This window comes from Miscanthus floridulus, chromosome 3, assembly GCF_019320115.1.
Source record: "Miscanthus floridulus cultivar M001 chromosome 3, ASM1932011v1, whole genome shotgun sequence".
In the NCBI taxonomy this organism is placed as follows: Eukaryota; Viridiplantae; Streptophyta; class Magnoliopsida; order Poales; family Poaceae; genus Miscanthus; species Miscanthus floridulus.
The window spans coordinates 76,825,405-76,846,908 of record NC_089582.1 but is presented as its reverse complement, the minus strand read 5'-3'; the positions used below and the strand labels follow the sequence as shown (position 1 = coordinate 76,846,908).

The following is a 21,504-nucleotide window of genomic DNA, read 5'->3' as shown; positions in this document are numbered from 1 at the left end:
TGCATACTTCCAGTGTAGAAGCAGTATGTATAAGTGGCGTGTACGTTATCTTGATCTTAGGAACATGACAAAATTCTCAACAAGGGTCAACAAGGTTTGACCAAACTTAACACAAGTATAAGTACCATATGTAGAAGGTTTTAAACATGTAAGATCATATGACTTTGGTAGGAATTTTCTCAACATTGAGGAGTACGTGACACTATGGTTTTATGACATTTTTATTAGAAAACAAGATCTCCAAGCACTTTGAATAGAAAAGATAGGATTTCCAAGCCAGAACTATATCGCACTTCACAACAACTTAGTCAATATGATTTTCCTATCAAGATATTTTCCCACAAGCATAAGTATAAGTATATGGAACAAACTTTATGCAAGCTTCTATGGCAACAATGTCATAAACATGTCACTTTCAAAATTTTAATCTAGGTGTGGTTTTGGTTAATTTTAGATTGCATAAAAGCATATCAAAATTTCACACATGTACCAAGAAGAGGAGAGGAATTGTTAAACCAACGTTCGAAAATGAAGCATCAGTAGTGGAGGCTGGCAGGTGGGCCTAAGGCCCCATGGTGGGGTCAGCCTACCCCACCTGGAGGCATCTGGCCCTCCTAGGTGTGTCCCCTCTCCAAAGGCGTCTTTCAGTGTTTTCTATTTTCTATTTTGCCATCTTTGACACATCGGCCGACGTGCCTTTGTGAGCTTTTAGAAAACAGAACATGGTATGCTGCTCTATCTGCCGTCTTCTGCATGTGTACCAAAATTGAGCTCAATTGACCACTTTGGCACATTGTTCGACGCCCTTTTGTGGCCAAACAGGCTCAAATTTTCCATGACAACACCTTTTCTAGTGGGCATCACTGTTGCATGTCTCGAGTTCTCACTTGTTGAAATTGGGGAGGTCGACTGACCCCCCACACTTCACTCGAAGTGTGTTCTAGTCACAAAGACAAGACAGAGATCAAGTGCATGGGTGTTGCACATTGAAAAGGATGAGGTTGATGTTGTGTGCCTTGTTCATTCTTGTACCATGGGTGATAAGATAAGAAGGATGAGACATTCTTGAAGCATGTGAACAGGAGATCTTTTTATTGTTTTATTTAGATTTTCCTTAGATGCAATAAAACAAAAGTGAAGGCAAAAGAATACTTACCTTAGTGGGGGAGGGGCTCCTCCCACAAGCTTGCTCCTTTCAGTGTCCTTGTGTAGCCATGGTTAGTGGGGGAGGGAACCTCCCCAAGTCTTGTCACCTTACCTGCACCTTGGAACACTTCTACACCTTTCCACATTCTCCAAGTCAAAGGTTAGTCTTCATGATTTATACAACCAATACCTCTCACATGGGAGAGGGAGTTTTGTTGTATAACCATGGTGAAACATAATTAAATACTAGTTTAGTCCATTTTAATCATGTGTGGATAAAGTGTTCTTTAGTCAACAACATTCTAGGTGTGGGTACGAGGAGCACCAAGGCATAACTTGGAAGCACAACTACCATGAAACTCTAGTGACAAGGAATGAGTAACCAAAATGGATCTATATCATGAAGGACACAAAATCACTAGAAGGCAAAGCCATTCATTCCTCTTGTGTCCCTATGCATTATCTAATGCTAAGGACACTATAAGAATCGGTGTCATAGAGTTATCATGCAAGCTATAGGCGAAACATAGATTCTTTTTAGCAGAGCTTAAAGCATCATTAGTTCACCATTTTTAAAGTTCTGACACTAGCTTTAGAAAATAGAGCCATGATCAATCAATGAAGCATCTGGTCATGGCACATGTAGTTGGGTGCATATAGCAGAACCTTCAATTGCAATGACCATGGTTGAGCTCAAGCATCACTTCTCGGTGTCATGAGATGATGCTCCCTTTTGTGAGCCTTGTGAGATGCTCTTCATATATCTTGACAAACTTTTGCTTGCCACATGTTGCGCCTTCTGGGACACCTACTTGAGTATATCATGATTCCTGCAACAAGAGAGAGCAAACACAACTTGGAAGCAAGGGATTAACGCTAGCAGTTAGTGTCTGAGTTGGTTGTTCTTGTGGGTCATGGCTGATGCTACACACCAATGTTGTGGGTTTGGAAACCACCATAGACATTCTTGATGAATCATGTGAGGTCAAATCAAGATTAGCAAAGGGAAACTAGAAGATGCCAAAATTTGATCTTTTCCTTTTATAGTCTCTAGAAAAACAATCACTTGAAACTTGAGAGAGGACGATGGCTCAAGAGCAAGAGGGAACTCCAAAGAATTGGTGCAATGAAAATGAGTTATTCAGCATGCTCATTCGTAGCCATAGGGGAGACATAGTGGAGGAGTCATAGGGTTGTCGGCCGACCCCCCTCTTCCTGCTTTCTCCCACAAATTTGAGTGCAAATCACCTTTGAAGCTACATAAGGTCACATGGACAAAATATGAGAAGTTTTGGCAAAGCTAGGGGTCGGTCGACCAGGGTTCCACCCCCTATCATTACCAAACTTGCACCGTGCTCCCCTCATCAAATTTGTGACATAGAAATGTAAGTGGTGCACAAAGTGGGTGCCATTGGGGTCAGATGACCCCTCCTTGTTACCCAAAAACTCACAATATTTTTGTGAAAGCTTTCCTCAAAGTTTTGTGTGGGAAAAGAAGTTGGGTTTTTGAAGATTCAAGCATGAAGTTCCAAGAAGAAAAAGTAAAGGGAAAGGGCAATGGAGAATCAGATTTGGATACACCATTGAATCCAATCCTAGAGATGAGGATTTGGAAAACTTATTTTTGCCATCCCTTCTTGATCCTTCTTTTGATTTTCTACAAAGGATTAGTGGACAATATCTACCAGAAGGGATGCACAAGGATTTCCTAGAAAAATGTTGTTGTCATATAGCAAAAAGGTCATCTTCTATGGTATAGAGAAGTTGGTTTTAGTATTTTAATTAGCATAGAACATTCAAAAGATGTACTCTTATTGTTCATCAAAACTTTATAGATTGAGCAAGGCTATGGAAAAGATGTGCAAAATTCTTTTGGAGAGTACCTCAAGCCTTGCTTTGTCTCTAAGAATGATCTCCTGACTTACCCACCAAAATTTAGAAGTTCTCCTACAGGGGTTAGTCCAGAAGTGCAACCTAATTCTGTACAATTAGTTTTTGGTTCAATAATCAAATTTGACACCATCTCTTATTTGATTAAGGTAGGCTATTTAACCTAAGCACCATGCTTAATTTAAATAGTATATGGAAGCACCACTAGTTAGGACAACCAAAAAAAAGCATACTTATAATAGACCGAGGAAGCATGAAAGTATGAACAAGATTCATTCTATTGATGCCATACCCCTAGGTATCCTGACTACTAGAATTGCCGATCACCAACTCCAAACAGAAAAGGCCCGAAGGCCTACGACTACCCTATTCAAGGAAGGTTATCTCTGGATTGCACCATGACTCCAACTAGGGCATGACTCCTTAGCTTATAGGGCATGTTGATCCTGGATATAAATAGCTAGCAATACCTATTGGCGGTTCTTATCGACAAAATCCAAATGCCAAGTATGATCTAAAAAGAAGGAAACTACATATTTTTACACATATATACCTTTACTATTGACATAGTTCCGCTTGTATTCGGGATTATTATTTTTGCAGGTCACATACATGAATACAATGGAATAATAATCAAAATACGCTATCAGACAAAGCATAATGCAGATCATACACCAAAGAACGAGAAGATGGCCCATCCAACATGCAAATCCAAGGCAGGCACTGACATGGGGATGATCTAGGCCTAGCCAGGCCCACAGCACGAAGACGGTGGCAAGGGGGCCAGCCCTGGTGCATCCACACCAGGGGTGTGCCCGCACCCCACCATCGCCTCTCGGGCCCATCTTCGCCAGGCGGTGCACTGATGATGCCTAGGGTCGGTTTTGAGTAGTTTCCTATTTTACCTCGGCCAAATCGACCACAAAATAGTATAAAAGCAGCGGTAGTGCTCACCGTCAAAACACAGACCACACTTGAGCTCTCTCTCCCTCCACTTGTATCTTTTACTCTTTTTAGTAGTTTTGTTGAGCAAGGCAAGCTTCATTGGAGAGCTTGAACTTCTAGGGGCAAACTTGGTATGAATAATATGAAGAGCTCCCTTATGTTCTTCTTCTCATTTTATCAATATAGCCCCATTTGGCTTACCTTAGAACCAGCTTGTTTGGCTTCTTTTTTCAGCTGGAACAGTATTTTTCTCTCACAACAATTCAGCCAGAACAGTGTTTTTCAGCCAGCCGAATGGGGCCTATAGCTATGTTATGAAATTAGAGCAAAGTTCTTATGTTATTCATTTAGCATATGAAATTTTGTGCTTAATCTTTCATACAACATACATGTTTAGACCAAGACCTAGATTGAGGTAGTGAGTTCTACTTTAAGATTACTTTTAGTCATTATATTCTTGCGGGTTCATCGTCCGTCCCCGAGGTGGATGCTCTAGTAGAGGACTCCTAATAAAGACGGATGTTCCAGGCCAACGCTAGAGTAGTAACCAATAGCGTAGACGTGGTGTCTATGCAAGAAGTTACCTTTGTTTGCCTCGTATCCTCTGGTTGAGGGGTAGGTAGTAGGTGGTGACAGCCTTGTCTGTCCTTCGTAATCCCCCATGTTCGGATATGGCGTAGAGCTAGAGAACGGTATCGCTTGGCAGACCAAGCATAAGCCGGTGCCCGAAGTAAGTTTATATTGACCAAAGCTATCTTAACTTAGGATCACTCCCCTTAGAAATTCATGTATTTGTATGATATGCTCATCTTAGCATAGCTATACAAGATAAGCCTGCTCCTGTTTAGGTATATTCTTTTATTCTTTATTTTTTCTTTTATCTTTATCCTTGAGATTGGCTTGAGTTTTTGTGTCACACTATCCAATATCTATCTTGGATTACCCTTGTTATGAACTTTGGTCCACTATGTAGTCATATTATCTTGTCCTTACCCCTAATAGAGACTTTTACTCCATGCCTTCCTTTGGGAAAATATAAATGAACAATACCCAAATACTTCCGGGTGAAATGCTACAATGATATATCCGTGTGCTTGCAGAATATTTTTGCATGTGTTAAAAAATATCGTCACAGCACTTCTGGTGCCATTGCTAGGAAACACTAATCCTAGTGAAGACGCTAAGAAATGCCAACATGCATTTTTGGCGCCGTTGCCCGAGGATGGCACTATTTAAAAGAATCTAAAACAACATGTTCATGATAATATGCATGTGTAGTAGCCATTGCTCATAATAGGATAACTTTGCTTGTTTTCTCCTATTGTGGATGAAAACAGGATAGTGTTGGACTGGTTTTGATTTGTCAATGAACTTCACTGAAAATCTAGAGGCACTCCTAAGGAAGAACTGGTCCCATACCATTTCCTCTTCTGCCAATCCACCGACAAACAAACCAGTCACCCCCGCACCATCTGCTACTACCGCTATGGCCCAAAAGTTGCTCCACGAGTACTCTGTCCCCACTGTTGACAACATGCCCATTGGGCCCACTGTCAACACAGGCAACGGAAACTTTAAACTCAGGCCTAGGCTGATCACGATGGTGCAGGCAAACCCTTTCTATGGTTTGCCTAGTGAGGACGCAAATGCCCACCTTCAACACTTCCTTGAGTTGTGCAACACCATTGTCATCAAGGATGTTGCACCAGACTTCATCAGGCTCTATCTGTTTCCTTTCTCCCTCGTGGGGAAGGCAAAATAGTGGTTTTACATGGACAAGGAAGCTGTTAGCACATGGAACAAGTGTTCCATAGTGTTCCTCGTGAAATTCTTCCCTGTTGGCAAAACCAATGCCACGCGGAGAGGAATTTCAAGTTTCTAGTAGAATTCCATCGAAACCATCCCTGAGGCATTGGAGAGTCTACAAGAATACACCCTTGCCTGCCCACACCATGAGATGGAAAATTGGCTGACTTGTTGTCTGCTGCTTCGTCCAGCTCTCTGGGTTGAAAAGCAGAAACTCTCGGAGGGTGTTGAAGAAATGAAAACTCTTGTTTGCACAAGTCATAACAAGGCTGAGGAGGTAATTACTTGTGACAAAGAGGAACTTGCGCTTGCTAAGTTGATTAGGTATGGAGCTAATAGAGATCTTGTGTAGGCCCAGAAAACCATTGAAGACTTGTCTGGCAGGTTGGCGACGGCTACTGAAAACTAGAAGGCTTTGTGGAAATCCTTTCGTTCAGTAGCCGACGTTCTTCGAACTCCAGCGGATGATGGGCAATCTTGGGCTCAGTTGATTCCTCGAATTCTGACTCGTTTCCAAGAGTTTGTGAAGAGGTGCGCTCAACTGTGTACCAAGAATGTTCTGGCCCAAGTCCGGGTTCTTGCTCCAGCGGTTCCTTTGTCCAAGATAGCAGAGGAATCTAATAGTCAAGAATACATTGATGCTGTTGAGAGGATGGAGCCTGAAGTTGAAGACTTAGCTAGTAGGATAGTAGATAATCTTAATATCATCCTCCCTTTTCCTGATGATGAGGCTTGATGTATTTGACTTTTATGCCCATGCCTTGTAATATGACATTATACTTCTTTTTTGAATGAAGTTCCTTTTTGTTGATGTCTTCTTTGCCTGAATGCCCTGCCTGTCCCTCGGATGATTTGTCGAGTACTTTTCTGTTTAAGTAAACAACTTGTGTTAACGACCTTTCTTGATCTGTCGAGTGCTTGTCTAGGCTTCTCTTGTGCCCTGTAAACAACTCGTTGTATGTAGATCTTTGTGTTGATGACCTTTCTTGATCCGTCATGTTGTAAACAACTTCGTTATATGTAGATCTTTACATTCTTGGGTATCTTCCAGTGTAGCCCTCGAGCCTCTTGCTATTTGGTACAAGTAGCTGGAGGGTCCTACTTTTGATATTGCTCTAGTCTATGCCCAGGCTTAGTTTCAGTCGTTTTGATTTTATTTCGGGTGTTAGCTTGTTAGTTACCCTCATCAGCGGGCTCAAGTGTCTTTTCAACTATTTTGCTCTTGGCCAGGATGCTCAGGCGTCTTTTCAACCATTTTGCATTTTATTTTAGGTGTTGGCTTGTTAGCTACCCTCATCGGCGGGCTCAAGTGTCTTTTCAACTATTTTGCTCTCGGCCGGGATGCTTAGGCGTATTTTCAGCCATTTTGCATTTTATTTCGGGTGTCACCTTGTTAGCTACCCTCATCGGCGGGCTCAAGCATTTTTAGCTATTTTGCTCTCGGCCGGGATGCTCAGGCGTATTTTCAGCCATTTTGCATTTTATTTTGGGTGTCAGCTTGTTAGCTACCCTCATTGGGGGGCTCAAGCGTTTTTTTAGCTATTTTGCTCTCGGCTGGGATGCTTAGGCGTATTTTTAGTCATTTTGCATTTTATTTCAGGTGTCAGCTTGTTAGCTACCCTCATCGGCGGGCTCAAGCATTTTTTCAGCTATTTTGCTCTCGGCCGGGATGCTCAGGCGTATTTTCAGCCATTTTGCATTTAAGAGACAACTCAGATAGAGCCATGAGACGTATGTTTGTCGAGAGATAATCATCTTTATTGATCATGAATATTGATGTGTTATAATGATACATTGCAGCATCTTTGTTGATCATGAACGTTGATCTCTTGCGTCTTGTATACATATTCTCTCTTGATTTGTTTTTATGTGTAGAATCTCTGTAGCTGACTGATGTGCCATGTATTGTTGACTTCTTTTCCATCTTCAGTTATGAGCTTGTATGTGCCTGGTCCAATGACTTTTGCGATGATAAAAGGACCTTCCCATGTTCTCTTTGGTGCAATCCCAATCTTTGTTGACTTGGTTGATGACTACTGCCGAATCGCCGTATACGAGTAGTCGCTTGATTCCGAGTGTAATAGCCACTCTTAGCCCATGTATGAGAGCTTCATATTCCGCTTCGTTGTTGGTGGCTTGCCATAATATCTGAAGGACATACTTTAGTTGTCTTCCATCTAGAGAAATTAGGAGGACGCCTGCACCAGCTCCACCTAGCTTAAGTGATCCATCAAAGTACATCTTCCAATGATCAAGAATGGCGCTTGATACGGGTTGTTGAATTTCTGTCCATTCGGCAACAAAATCAGCAAGGGCTTGAGATTTAATTACTTTCCGCAGGGTGAAATCAATGTTGAGAGCACTGAGTTCAACCACCCACTTGGATATGCGTCCTGTTGCGTCTTTGTTGTGTAAGATGTCTCCTAGTGGGAAATCTGTCACCACGGTAATCTTGTGGCTCTCAAAGTAGTGACGAAGCTTGCGTGAAGTAATCAGTAGGGCGTAGAGTAGCTTTTGCACATGCGGATACCGGATTTTTTATTCTGATAACACTTCGCTGATATAGTATACTGGGTATTGTACCTTATATACGCACCCTTCTTCTTCTCTTTCTACTACTATTGCCGTGCTGACTACAGTAGTAGTTGCTGCAATGTATAGCATCATGTCTTCATCTTTCTTTGGAGGTGTGAGGACTGGTGAGGAGGTGAGGTATGCTATAAGTTTCTTGAAAGCTTCATTGGCTTCTTCTGTCCACTCGAACTTGTCTGTCTTCTTTAGTAGTTTAAAGAAAGGCAACCCTTTTTCACCGAGTTGAGTGCCACCACGCAGCCTATTAGTTTTTGTACTTCTTTGATGTTTCGAGGAGGTCCCATCTCTGTTATTGCTCGAATTTGCTTGGTGCTTGCTTCGATTCCATGATGACTAACCAAGAATCCGAGTAGTTGTCCTGAGGGAACTCCGAATACGCACTTGTTTGGGTTCAATTTCCACCTCCGCCTCTTCAGGTTCTCGAAGGTTTGTTTTAGGTCTTCAATTAGTGTATCCGGGTTCTTTGTTTTTACAACCACGTCGTCCACGTATGCTTCTATGTTTTCGCCGATCTGATCACCGAGGCATGTTTGGATGGCTCTTTGGTAAGTGGCTCCAGCATTCTTGAGTCCAAACGACATTGTCCTATAGCAGTAGGCGCCGAACGGAGTGATGAAAGATGTCTTGCTTTGGTCTTTTTCTTTTAATGCGATCTGGTGATACCCGGAATAGCAATCGAGAAAAGATAATAGGGCAGATCCTGCTGTTGAATCAACTATCTGATCAATGCGTGGTAGCCCGAACGGATCTTTTGGGCAGTATTTGTTGAGATCTATGTAGTCAACACACATGCGCCACTCATCTGTGTTCTTTTTCTATACCAGAACTGGATTTGCTAGCCAATCCGGATGGAGAATTTCCTGATGAATCTAGCTGCCATTAGTTTTGTAATTTCCTTTTTAATTGCTGCCTTCTTGTCGGGAGAGAATCATCATAGTTGTTGTTTTACAGGCTTGGAGCCTTCATTGATATCAATTCCGTGCTCAACCAACTCTCTTGGGACCCCTGGCATGTCGGCCGGCTTCCAAGCGAAGATATCTTTGTTGTCCCGAAGAAAGTTGGTGAGCGCGAGTTCCTATTTTGCCGATAGGTGGGCACTAATGGTTGCTGTTTTTGTGGGATCACCGGTGCCTAGGTCGATTTGCTTTATGTTGGCTTCTTTTGGTGGTGCTAGGATGCTTGGTCACTTAGCCGGTATCTCTAATTCTTCTTGGCTTGTTTCTGCAGCGATAGTGGCTATTTCTTTTCTTCCATCGTTTGCCTGTGCCTTTGCTGCAATTTGGATCGCCTATACGTTGCAGTCAAATGCGTGCTTTAAGTCGCTCCAAAGAGAAAGAACTCCGTTAGGCCCTGGCATCTTGAGCAATAGGTACGGATAATGCGGTATTGCCATGAATTTTGCTAGTGCCGGTCGCCCAAGAATTGCATGATATGAGGAATCGATATCTGTGACTTCAAATTTGATGAACTCTGTGCGGTAGTTCGAGGGAGTCCCAAAGGTAACCGATAGAGTGATTTGTCCAAGTGGCATCGCTGCCTTGCCAGGTACTATGCCATAAAAAGGTGTGCTTGTTGGTGTGATCATCCCGGTGAGTTGTAGTCCCATCTTCCTTAGAGTTTCTGAAAAGATGATGTTGAGTCCTGCTCCTCTATCAATTAGTACTTTCGTGATAGTCATGCCAACAATGGTTGGATCTAGAACCAATGGGTAATGGCCTGCGTTTCCTACGCTGGTCCACTAGTCTTCTCTTGAGAATTGGATTGGGTACTCTGACCAGTTGAGATATCTTGGAGTAGCGGGTTCTGCGGCCATAATTGTTCATAGCGCTAGCTTTTCCTGATGTTTGCTTCTGGAGTCTAGAATCCTGGCAAAGATTACTGCTACTGTCCCTCTAGATTTTTGGAATCCCTTGTCATCATGGTTGTCTCCTTCTTTTTTCTGATTGTCTTCTTTATTGTTTCCCTTGCTATCTTTTCTAGTGTACCTTTCGTTGAAGGTGTAGCAATTTCCGATGGTCTGCCTCCCGTTGGGGTGCAAAGGGCAACGCATGTTCTCGATGTTGTCATATCTTCTGGGCTTGGTAAATTTCTTTCATTTGTCAGCCATCGCTACCGTGTTGTCTGGACCTCGCTTTCTCTCCTGATGTCTGTTGTTTCGAGGATTTTGCCTGTTCGGGTTGTCTCTGTTGTTCCTTTCCAGGAATCTTTCTTTCGTTTTTTTCTTCTGCAGTAATCATCTTTTCTACTGTTCTTCTGAATTCTTTGTTATTTCTCGGGTTTTCTTTGCAGAAGTCCTAGAATTGCCACCTAGCCACAATTCCATGAGAGAAAGCTTCGATTACTTCTCGTTGTGTGATGTCATGTACTTGAGCTCGTAGTTCGCTAAATCGTCGATAGTAATTTATGAGACTTTCACCTCCTTTCTGCTTGAGTCCTTTTAATTCTGCGTGGGTGATTGGATGTGTAATAATTCTCGCAAAATTTTCACAGAAAGCTCTTTATAAGTCTTCCCAATTTCTGATTGATCCAGGATTTAATTTGTCAAACCATTGAAGCGGCATGGTTTCTAGGGCTATGGGGAGGAACAAGGTTTTGATGTCATCGTCTCCTTTGGCTAATTCAATCGATTGAGAGTAGATCCTGAGCCATTGCTTTGGATCAGTCTTGCCGTCGTATTTGGAGTGGTTGGACAGTTTGAACTTATGAGGTAGTCGAATCGAAGCAAGTCTGTTTGCAAAACAGGGAAATCTATCGTGCGTTCTGGCTTCTGTATATTCTAACTCTGCACCCCCTTCTTGCCAACTGTCGTCTTGGCGAGAGTAGCTTTGTGTGGCTGTCCGAGTAGGTGCTCTGCTTCTTTCCTTTCTTGGTTGCTCTACTCGGTTATTTTGACTGTGATTTCTTCGGCTTCCTCTGTTGTGACTTCCACTTGGTCCTAGTCTATCGAAAGCAGACTTCCTTTGATTTTGATCTTCCTGTTCATGAGATGTTGCCTTTCCATCGTTTGTTTTAAAGATTGTTGATCGGAGGAAATCTCGGAGCTGTTCTTGTTTTTCATTGGGGTGTGAGGTCACCCTGAGTTCTTCTAGTGCTTCCCGGATCTTATCGTAGGGAGTATTCGCTGCTCATCCTTCTTCGATTTCTTGTTCTGATTTTCTTCTATTGTACTCTGCCAGGTCTGATTCGTATTTGATCCATGTGTCTTTCCGCTGTTTCGCACGGTGTTGTCATCCTTGTTTCAATTTGTTCTTTCTTTCTCTTGCTTGCCTCTGGCTCTCGGTCTCTCCATCGTATCCCTGGATAAATGGTGATATATTGGACTCGGATTCGTCTGAAGATCTTATGTCGGGTGCTTCTGGGGGGATCAGCGGTGATCGAGGATGGCGAATCATGAGTACTTCTCTAGCGTGAGTTGTTCTGTCATCGTCATTGATTTCCGTACTGGCAGAGCTGTTGATGACCTCAGTAGAGGTCTCAAAGTCATGATGGAATCTCCTTCTTGGTAGGGTAGAATTGTTGTTGTCGTGTCATCAACTAGTTGGGCATCGTTATCCTCAGGAACGGTTTCTGGCCAGTGAATGATGCAGTCTTGAGATGTTATGGTTAAAATGAGACCTTCCTGGGCTCCCTTCAGTGGCATTCTAAGCATGGGATAAGTGGATCCTTTGTGCCATGACTGATAGGATGTTGCCATGTTGTGGAGTCTGAACGGAAGAAGACCCGACTTCTTTGAAGTATTCTGGGCGTACTCTGAGTAGTATTCTTGATAGGTTGACGTCATGTCCCGGAGCTTTGTCAGAAAGGAACTCGGTCTTCCAAAAGAACTCGGATAAGACTTCCTTTTGGAAGCGGAACTTGAGTTTGAATTGGATATGTGATCTTGCGAGAACTGAGTCGGATTGAGCTGTGTGAATCTTCCGGCAAGCTAATCTGTCGTTATCATTGAAATAGGATGATCCTGATGATGATCTGATTCTTCAAGGAGATGGCCCTAGAGCTTGCCGTCATCGCCTGCCTTGCAGATCCATGAACCGAAGATGAAGGTCTATCCCTTTGAGAAGATCATGTTGTCGCGGTCCATCAAGCTCTCAGATGCAAAGTCGCCGAAATCCCCTATCTGGCGCGCCAGCTGTCGACGTTTGACCACTGATAGCCTACCATGGGGGTACACAGGGCAGTATGTTTGGGCTTCAGCGTATGCAAAACTCGATGGTTAACACAAGAGACAGTTGATTTATCCTGGTTCGGGCCCTCAATCACAGATCGAGTAATAGCCCTACGTCCAGTCGGTGTTAGCCTTTGCGTTGGATTGATTATGAAGTGTTGTGTCATACAATTGCTCTGTTGAACTCCTGATCCAAGGTGCCCTGCCCTCCTTTATATAGTTAGGAGGCCAGAATCCTAGTCGGTTTACAATGAGAGTTCCTAGTAGTATTACAGAGTAATACTACTACTAAGATTACAGGAGAAGAATCCTAATTAGACTAGGTCTTCTTCCTTCCTTGTGGGGTATCCAGTGGGTCCCATACCGATAGGCTGGCCTCGCTCTCATAGGCTAGCCACGTCGCTCCTCCGATTGGGAAAACCGAGCTCAAGCGCTCACCCCTCCCTCGCTCTCCCATTCTTTCTCGCTCTCTCTCCGTCCTTCTTCCTCACTCTCGCCATGAATGGCCGAGTAGTAAAGCTTGCACTGCCACTGCTCCTCCACCGCCGGTCCTTCCTCCTCCTCCCTCCAATCATGTTGGCCCTCGCGCTGCACCTTTCCTAGTCCTCGCCACCGCCTCGACTGCTCCGAGCCATGTCGCCTCACCGCTACCACCCTCGGCCACACGAACGCTATATTGGCTGCTCCCAACAGGCCATGGCCAGAGTCGGCCATCCCCTTCCTCATCACCGCCGGCCACTAGCTGCCCAGAGCCCAGCCTCCCCGGCGTCCTCCTTTGTCCTCTACTAGGTCCTGCGTCGAGAGATAGAAGATGAGGGGGTGAATCATAGATTGAAACTCTTTACTGGGTCTAGTTGCTTAAAGCCTAGACACCTGCATTTACATATATGGGCTTAGTCAATTAGAAGAAAACTTTGTGTTCACTTTGTAAAAATGTTTTTCCTTTTCTTTTCGGGAATATTGCAATTATTTAGCTAAAACTTTGGAAAATCATAGTAAATTGTAGAAAAATCCAAAAATAGCAAATGAAGACTTTTTGGAATCCCTGTGAGTAGATCTACACAGTAGAGTAATAATATGATATGTGTTAGTAGAATGTTTTTGTTGTTTTTATTTATCTATGTTAATTAGGAATTTCTAGGAAGAAATTCATATCTAAAGTTGTGGTGCTCTAATTGCTATGAAATTCTTATGGTAGGCTAATTATGCTATATGTGTGCTGTGGTAAAAATTTTAGGTTCATTGGATGCAGTATGATTGATTTATTGATTTAACTTGTTTATTGCTTGATGAATGGTTTTAAATAAGTTATAATATTTATGTAGGTGTAAAAATGGAAAATGTGGTTCCACTACCTTTGTATGATGTTGTGATACCATAATAACATATAATATGGCTATGTGTTTATAGAAAATGATGATCTATAGATTATCTTGCTTTTACATGTTTTCTTGCAATAGAAATTTGTCTTTTTCATAGTAATTAATCTATAAAACCTGAGCATGTGAAATTTGTGTGGTAGCCATGTTTTGATAACATCTAACACTCATAAAAATCGCAGCCCCAAACTAGTTGTTCTCATATGGCACTAAAAATAGCATATATATTGCATTATATACATAGAGGATGAAAGTTTGCTAATAGATCTATGTAGTTATTGTCCTATGATGCTTCTCATAGCTATTAGTATGTGCTATGATTGTTTGAATATGGTCACAAGCTGTTTAGAGTAGCATGTATGTCAAGAACATGTTAGTTTGTAGCAACTAAATAAGAGATGAATGTGGTATGCCTCAGCTGTCTAGACTGCAGGTATAGTTTTGGTTTTGCAATTAGTTTCGTGATGCAAATGATGTTTTATGTGAATATGGTGAATACCCAAGTTGTAGGTAACTTCATAATCTAGCTTGTGTTAAATTTTCAAGACCATAGGCCTGATAATTTAGGAGCTATCGATTATATAATTTCCCTATCAGGTTTTACATGCTCTCTGTACAGATCTGAATGATTGTGTTGTTTGACTTTGCTAAGCTTTGAATCATGTCTTGGATATAATAGAAGAAGTGTAGTTATTTTCATGATATTTCCAAATTGTTAAATATCACCCATTTTGGTGGTCTAAATCTCCAGTTATGAGCTTGTGAAGTGGAGTGACAGATTTTGTCCTAATCTGGACAGAGATGTTTGTTTGTGATGTTTGACCTAGTTAACTTTGTAATTAGCTTGTGGTATTTATAAAAAAGTTGTGCATGGTTTGCTAAGCTTTCGAAAAAGTCTAGAAGCACCTCGTTGTGAAAGCTAGAACTCAACTTATTGCTGTCTAAAGTTGCACGTCAGATTCTGTCCATGTTTTGGACAGAATTGTTACTTTATGTGTTTAAGGCCAAATAACTGTTGAATCACCTAATTATGATAATAAAGTTGTAGATAACTTAATAAGCTTTCTATAAAGTTAAGGATCATGCTTGTTGGATGATTGAAACTCCAGTTATACATTTTTGAAGTTAACGTCAGTTTTCTGTCCTTATCGGTACAGACCTGAGATATTGGCATATTTGATCATGTTAACCTACGAGTTAGCTTTTGGAATGAATAACAAAGTTGTAGACAATTTCATTAGCTTTCTAAAAAGTCCAAGATCACTTTATTGAATGATTGTAACTCCAGTTATGGTTGAAACACATGACTGCTGTACTGCTGTCTAAATTCTATGTATGCACTTAAGTTGATTGCCCATTCTTGATGTTGCTGGTGCATGCTCTAAATTATGTAGCCCTAGTTACTTAGTTGAATGACTTGCTCTCTAGTGCTTTAATCAATATGATGTGACCATTCTTCATATTCATGCACTTGCATCTCATCTAGGTACGCTAGATGAACCATGTGAAGGACGTGATGTTGGAGCCGAACCCGAAGATGAAGTTTAGCGAATCTAGAAGACGAAAGGATTAAGCAAGTGCTGAGATGGGAGATGCTTGCCAAGCGAGTGTCATCTAACAAGCACTGACCTTGTGTTGGATCATAGGCAAGCCTCAGAGCATTCTAAGCCTCCTATGTTTTTACAAATATCACTTGAGTCCTTTATGTTTGATGCATTAGGTTATAAGAGTTGATTGGAACCACTTGATGCATAGAACTCCCTTGTCTAGAAATATACCTTGAACCCTATATAGGTCCAGGATCAAATGTATGCTTAGTAATGCTTAGACCAGTAGAAGTCGAGTGATTTCCTGTCACCTGTGAGATATAGGTGGATACCAAAGCACGGTTGGCTATATTTGCTATCATGGAAATAACCATGTGTTGATAAATAGAAGTAGACTGGGCGGGATCGTGATAGAGAACCAACAAGGCATGGAGGTCTTGGGTGCCTATCTATCCTCGTCTGTGCAGATTAAGGACCGATTCGCTGTACGTCCTCATGTCATGTTGAATGCATGCCTAGCACTTAACTATCGTATCTGATGATACGACCGCGAAGCCGAGTAGTTCAATTCAGGCCGGGCCCCGATAAGTGGAAGTGCACACAGTAGAGGCAGTAAGGATGTGCGGAGATCCAATGGCGTGAGTCCAAAGTGGGTTTGAGTCCCGATCTTCCTGGTAGATTGGTAGAATCTCTAAGGGTGCAGCACTGATCGGACCCGCGACTGTACCTGAATTGTACCAAAGGTGACCTAAGACTACCTTGGCGTAGGTGTGCCTCGATTTGTGTTAGGAATAAATTCCCTAGCTAGGTAGGAATCGATTCGAATCGCTGTCTCTCCTGGATAGTGAGAACTTGACTAAGCAGTGGCAATGTAGAGTAACTTAATGGAAACTTGATGGTTATGATGATGATAATCACATTACTACACCAGCTATGGTTACTATTACCTGTTACTAAATGGTATTCCACATGTTTGGCACATGTTAGTTGCTAATCTAGAGATGAATAGCTATAATTAACTTGGTTACCGAATTGTAAAATGTATAGCTCAACTAGTGGCTTTTATGCAAAATTTTGTCAAGCTAGCTCCACCTATAAAGCCTTGCATACTCTTTGGTGTCACTTTATTTCTGGTTTATGATGGGTAAGTCTAGCTAAGTACATTCGAGTACTCAGGGTTTGTCCCATGATGTTGCAAGTGAAGTTCTCGGCCTGCTAAAGATGGTGGCTAACCACCGGTGGGCTCGGTGACTCTATATTTATTTCTCATCTATATGCTTTTATCAGAGGATGTCACTTATGTAGCAATGTATTTGGAACTTATATTAATGTAATCATTTGAAAGCTATGTTATTTTTCCTTAACCGATTTTGAAACCCAAACTTGTACTATTATTTGTGAACCCATTTATAATATTATTTTCACTGCAACTCTATGTATGTGATGTGTATTTGCTTAATCACTCGATCTTGGTTATGATGTAGATTTACCGAGGTCCTTCATGACACTCGGTGGACTACCAGGTTTATATAAGTGAAAGTATGCGTGTGTCAACGTGTTAGTAGGGACAGTCGTACTTGATCTTGTATAAATTGGGCGGTTCTGTTACAACTGGCATCAAAGCAAGATTAAGTATAATACTGTCATGTACATAGTTTTAAAAGCCAAGTTTTGTTTTAAAAAACCTATTTGGACTAAAACTTTAGCTATAGGCAAATTTGTCAAAACTAATTTGCAAAACTATGCTAGCGACATCCTCCTTTATGCCCAGTTAAGGACTATTAGGTGGCTATCTAAGTACTAACATGGGGTTTTTTACTTTCGTTTTCCATGTGGCATGCTATTGTATGGATGCCATTCACTTGAATGGTATTGTATGGATCACTATACGTCTACGCCTAGGTAAGAAGGTAAGTTGATGAGTGGCATGACCGCAAGATGTGAGCGTGCGGTCAAAGGGGAGAGGTAGCTTTGATACTTAAGTTTATATATACAGGAGTATTTAGTTGTGGGTTAGCTTTGGTACGGTTATATATGCATATTCTATATGTATGTATAGACGTATTTACTTTTAGGTAGCTTTGATATGAAAAAATATATATGTGGGTATATATATGGAAGTATTTAGCTTGCAACCTAGGGCCTAGACTTTCATTTCTGCATATATAATTGTGGGGTTGGGCTGAAATGAAATCCTTCTATAGGTACGCTAACCATGAATGCGTAGATTTAATATAGCTGACGACTAGCTATATATCGAGAGAGTACGTGTTATGCCACCGACAAAGAACATGATTGCCACCTTAGGCTGGCAATTTTGTGAGGACGAATAGGATGGTCATGCATCATGATTATGCTTGTGCATAAATATGCTTCCCTCACTTTGTTCTCATACTAAGTAATATGTGATCAATGTGATGTTACTATCTTCCCGGTGTGAAGCTAGGCAAAATGCCTTGTTCCATGCCGCTTGAATAGTTTGCTTGAAGATAGTGTGTAATTACTTTGCCTTGTATGTTTGCTTCCAAAGGAAATAGATGATAAGTTAATAGTTAGCAAAAACTTCACCCCTTTGAAAACTAAATTGCTAAATGTAAGTAACACTTATTTTGAAGAGTTATCCACCTACTCAGTAAAAAGGAAATAAAAGATAATAGTACCTTACCACCATGCTTTGCATGATGTGTGTAGTGGTGTTGCTATAGGTGACTGCTTGTTATGTATGAGCTTTGTGCTTAGTAATAGTCTCTTAAGCTAATTGGATTGAGTGTTTTGAAATGCTTGCTTAATCACTCGATCTTGGTTATGATGTTGATTTACCGATGTCCTTTGTGACACTCGGTGGACTACCGGGTTTATATAAGTGAAAGTATGCGCGTGTCAACGTGTTAGCGGGCATAGCCGTACTTAATCTTGTATAAATTGGGCGGTTCTGTCACAGCTACTATAACACCATGCATTTGGCATTGGCATTTCATGAGCACTAGCATCATTGAGCATTCATGAGCATGAGCATGTCAAATTCTATCTTCACTACCTTGTTTATATGACTTTTGATGTCTCTTAAATTTATACCTAGGCTAGGGTTTACATGTGATCAATGTGTGAAATGTTTGTGGAACACTAGGAGTACCTTAAACATGTTTAGAATGTCACATGGAACAACTTCGGTATTCATGACTTGGACCAATTTGGCATCTAAGTCATGATTATAGTGTAAGCTACCATTTTCAAGTTGCATGTTTGACCTAAGTTGAACTTTACCCTTGAGTTCTTGCATGGTAGTACACCCTTAAGCAATGTTGTAGTACTTGACTAGTGTAACAACTTTTATTTTTGGGTCAAGACCTAATTCGGTGCATAGCATGCTCAAAATAGCTCACAAGTAGCAAATGAATTATTGTTTTTGACAATTTTTTGTCTAGGAGTGATTTACAGTTTCAATGTACTCGTGTTTGATGCACTATAGTTTGTAAACTAGGCCGATCTAGACTAAACTCATTTAACCAAAGTTGGAGTACTCATGAAGCTCTACAACTTTGATTATTACGGTTTTCGTAGAATCACGTTGGTTTGAGAGATAGAGTGAGGAAGGGGGCGGTTTCAGTCATTTTGAAACAGAATAAGCTAATTTAGAATGGGCCGGTGGTGGTCGACTGTCATCAGGTTGTGCTTGCCATCTGGCAGTAGTACGCTAGTGTAGGCCCCACTAGTCTAGCCAAGGAGGGCATCAACACTACCACAATGCGCCCGTCTTCTCTCTCTCGCTCATTCCCTCTCCCTTGCTTGCTCTCGCACCCGCAAAGGCGACACCGAGCTCATCATTACCGCCGCCAGCTTTGCCACCGTGTAGAACCGCTATTGCCACACCATTTTCCAATCAAGCGTGCCAACAACTCCGCCTTGCACCGCACTACAATCTCCACCCCTTTGCCAGGCCTTCAAGTTTAGGTATGGGCGCATTGTCGTTTCTGCCACCGGTGGTCTCACTAGAGCATCATCGAGCTCCAAAGCTCATCATGGCCAACTCAAGCTCGAGCCTTTTCATTCTTTCTCTCTCTCGTCTTGTCACCTCTGTTGGTCATAGGAACTCATGTCGGTGACCATTTAGATGCTACCGCCCTAATGGTGCCACAACACGGCTGCACACCGCCGCGTGGCCAAGCACATGAGCAGAGCTCACCGCCGCCTCACTGGAACCCTAACCCACCCTAGATAGCTTTGTTAGGATTTCGCGAAGCCATAGCGTACCTCACTAGAGCACGTGATGGCTAGAGAACACTGGCGTACCACTGCGCTACCTCCGCCATCCGCCATTACCGCCGGCGAGCCATCTCTGGTGAACCCTAGGCCACATCTTCACCACCAACCGACACGGCTTGATGAGGGGAACATGTTGGTGTCACCCTCATCGCCGGTGATCTCACCATCGATGAGATAGGGTAGGCCAGAGCGTCTCCCCTGCCCCGGTATCACTGACATGTAGGTCCACTGAATAGCGGGCCCCATCTGTCAGTCTCTGTGTGTTCTTTGATTTCTTATTTGTTTTCACAAATTTGAATGCATGTTTCAAAAATTCATAAGTTGAGTTGTAGATGTCCATTTTGGGTGAACCAAATTTTGTTGGAGTCATCATGAAGTGTACTATTTGATAAAAATATGAAACCTACTGTTTGGGACGTTTTTCCAAGAGAATTAAATGGAGCTAGATAAGTGCTTTTAAATTATTTTTAATCTTGGAAAATGCATAACTAGAGTTAGGAGTATGAGAAAAATGTAATTCCAATTTTCTTGATCTTGTGTTGACTTGTTCTAGTTAGGAAAAATGTTGAACTTGTAGTAAACTTGATTGGAGTAGGGTCTTTTAATAAATGGTGTTTTTTGAGGAAATTAATAAGGATAAAAATAAGTAACATATTGCCATGTATATTTTTGTATAGAGTTAATAAAATATGAAATCTGTTGTTTGACACTTTTCACTAGGGTAAACTATTTTTGCTAAAATAGCCTATGCAACTTGTCATTTTTGTAGAGATGGCTATATTTATCCAAATGGCACGGAATTTGTACAGTACACTTTTAGGGTCATATGTAGGCTACTGTAATTTTCTCGAAATATATTGTGCACTTTTGATATATTTTCCTTAGTTCACCTTAGTGTCCAAATAAATTAATAAAGACATTTAAATAATTTATTTGGGCTTGACCATCATGTTTTCTAGAGTGTGTATGATGCCTATGAATTGTTGATACCATTGGTTGTGCCCAATTTTGATTGCTTGTATGTAGTGAAATATTAATTGCTCTATAATTTAATTTTAGTGACTGTTTGGATAGTTTCAGTTGTTAAGTAAATTGCATGCATAAGGTGAGGTTTGCTGTGAATCTTGTCAATGACAAAGTTGTAAATAACTTACTTATATTGCTTGTTGAATTTTCATGGCAATAGGCCAAATAGTTTAGGAGTTATAACTGTTAGAAGTTGAACGCCCGAAATGCTTACTCTCTGGAATTTTTGAATAGACCTAGGAAGTTTAGCTGTTTTCACTAGGATAGTGGTTGAATCACCTTTTGGTGATTAAATGAAAGTTGTAGGAAATTTTATAAGATTTCTAGAAAGTCCAGATCATAGCATTTGGTTGAGTAGAACTTCAGTTATCATCTAAACTTGTAGCTGCTGTGTTGTGGTCCAGAAATGGACTTAGTGTGGATTCTTGAAATTTCTAGAGAAGCGATATGCACCTACTCAGTAAATAAGAATTAAGTTTGTTTTCATCCTAATTACCTAATATGATAGTCATCATTTAAACATGCACATTATCATGTCATGTCACCCATGACCCTTCTATTGCATTCATGATACTCACTTTTTGCATGTGCATGCAATAGGTGCGACGAAAGAAATCACCATGTTGGAGTACGAGGGCGATCCCTAGGAATAGCATCAGGAAGTGCAGCAATAGGAGGCCCTAGGAGAAGGCAAGCCCAATAGTGAATAGTTACCTGAGTGTCCAGATCACCAGCCCCCAACCTT

The 21,504-nt window shown here is 41.5% G+C and overlaps 1 non-coding gene across 1 annotated transcript; it reads right to left on the bottom strand.

Annotated features, from left to right (window-relative positions):
• Positions 1 to 5,830: 5,830 nt before the first annotated feature.
• Positions 5,831 to 5,940, bottom strand: LOC136547712 (small nucleolar RNA R71). Its single transcript, XR_010781675.1, has one exon. It is a non-coding gene; the product is annotated as a small nucleolar RNA R71 (small nucleolar RNA).
• Between the last annotated feature and the right edge of the window lie 15,564 nt (positions 5,941 to 21,504).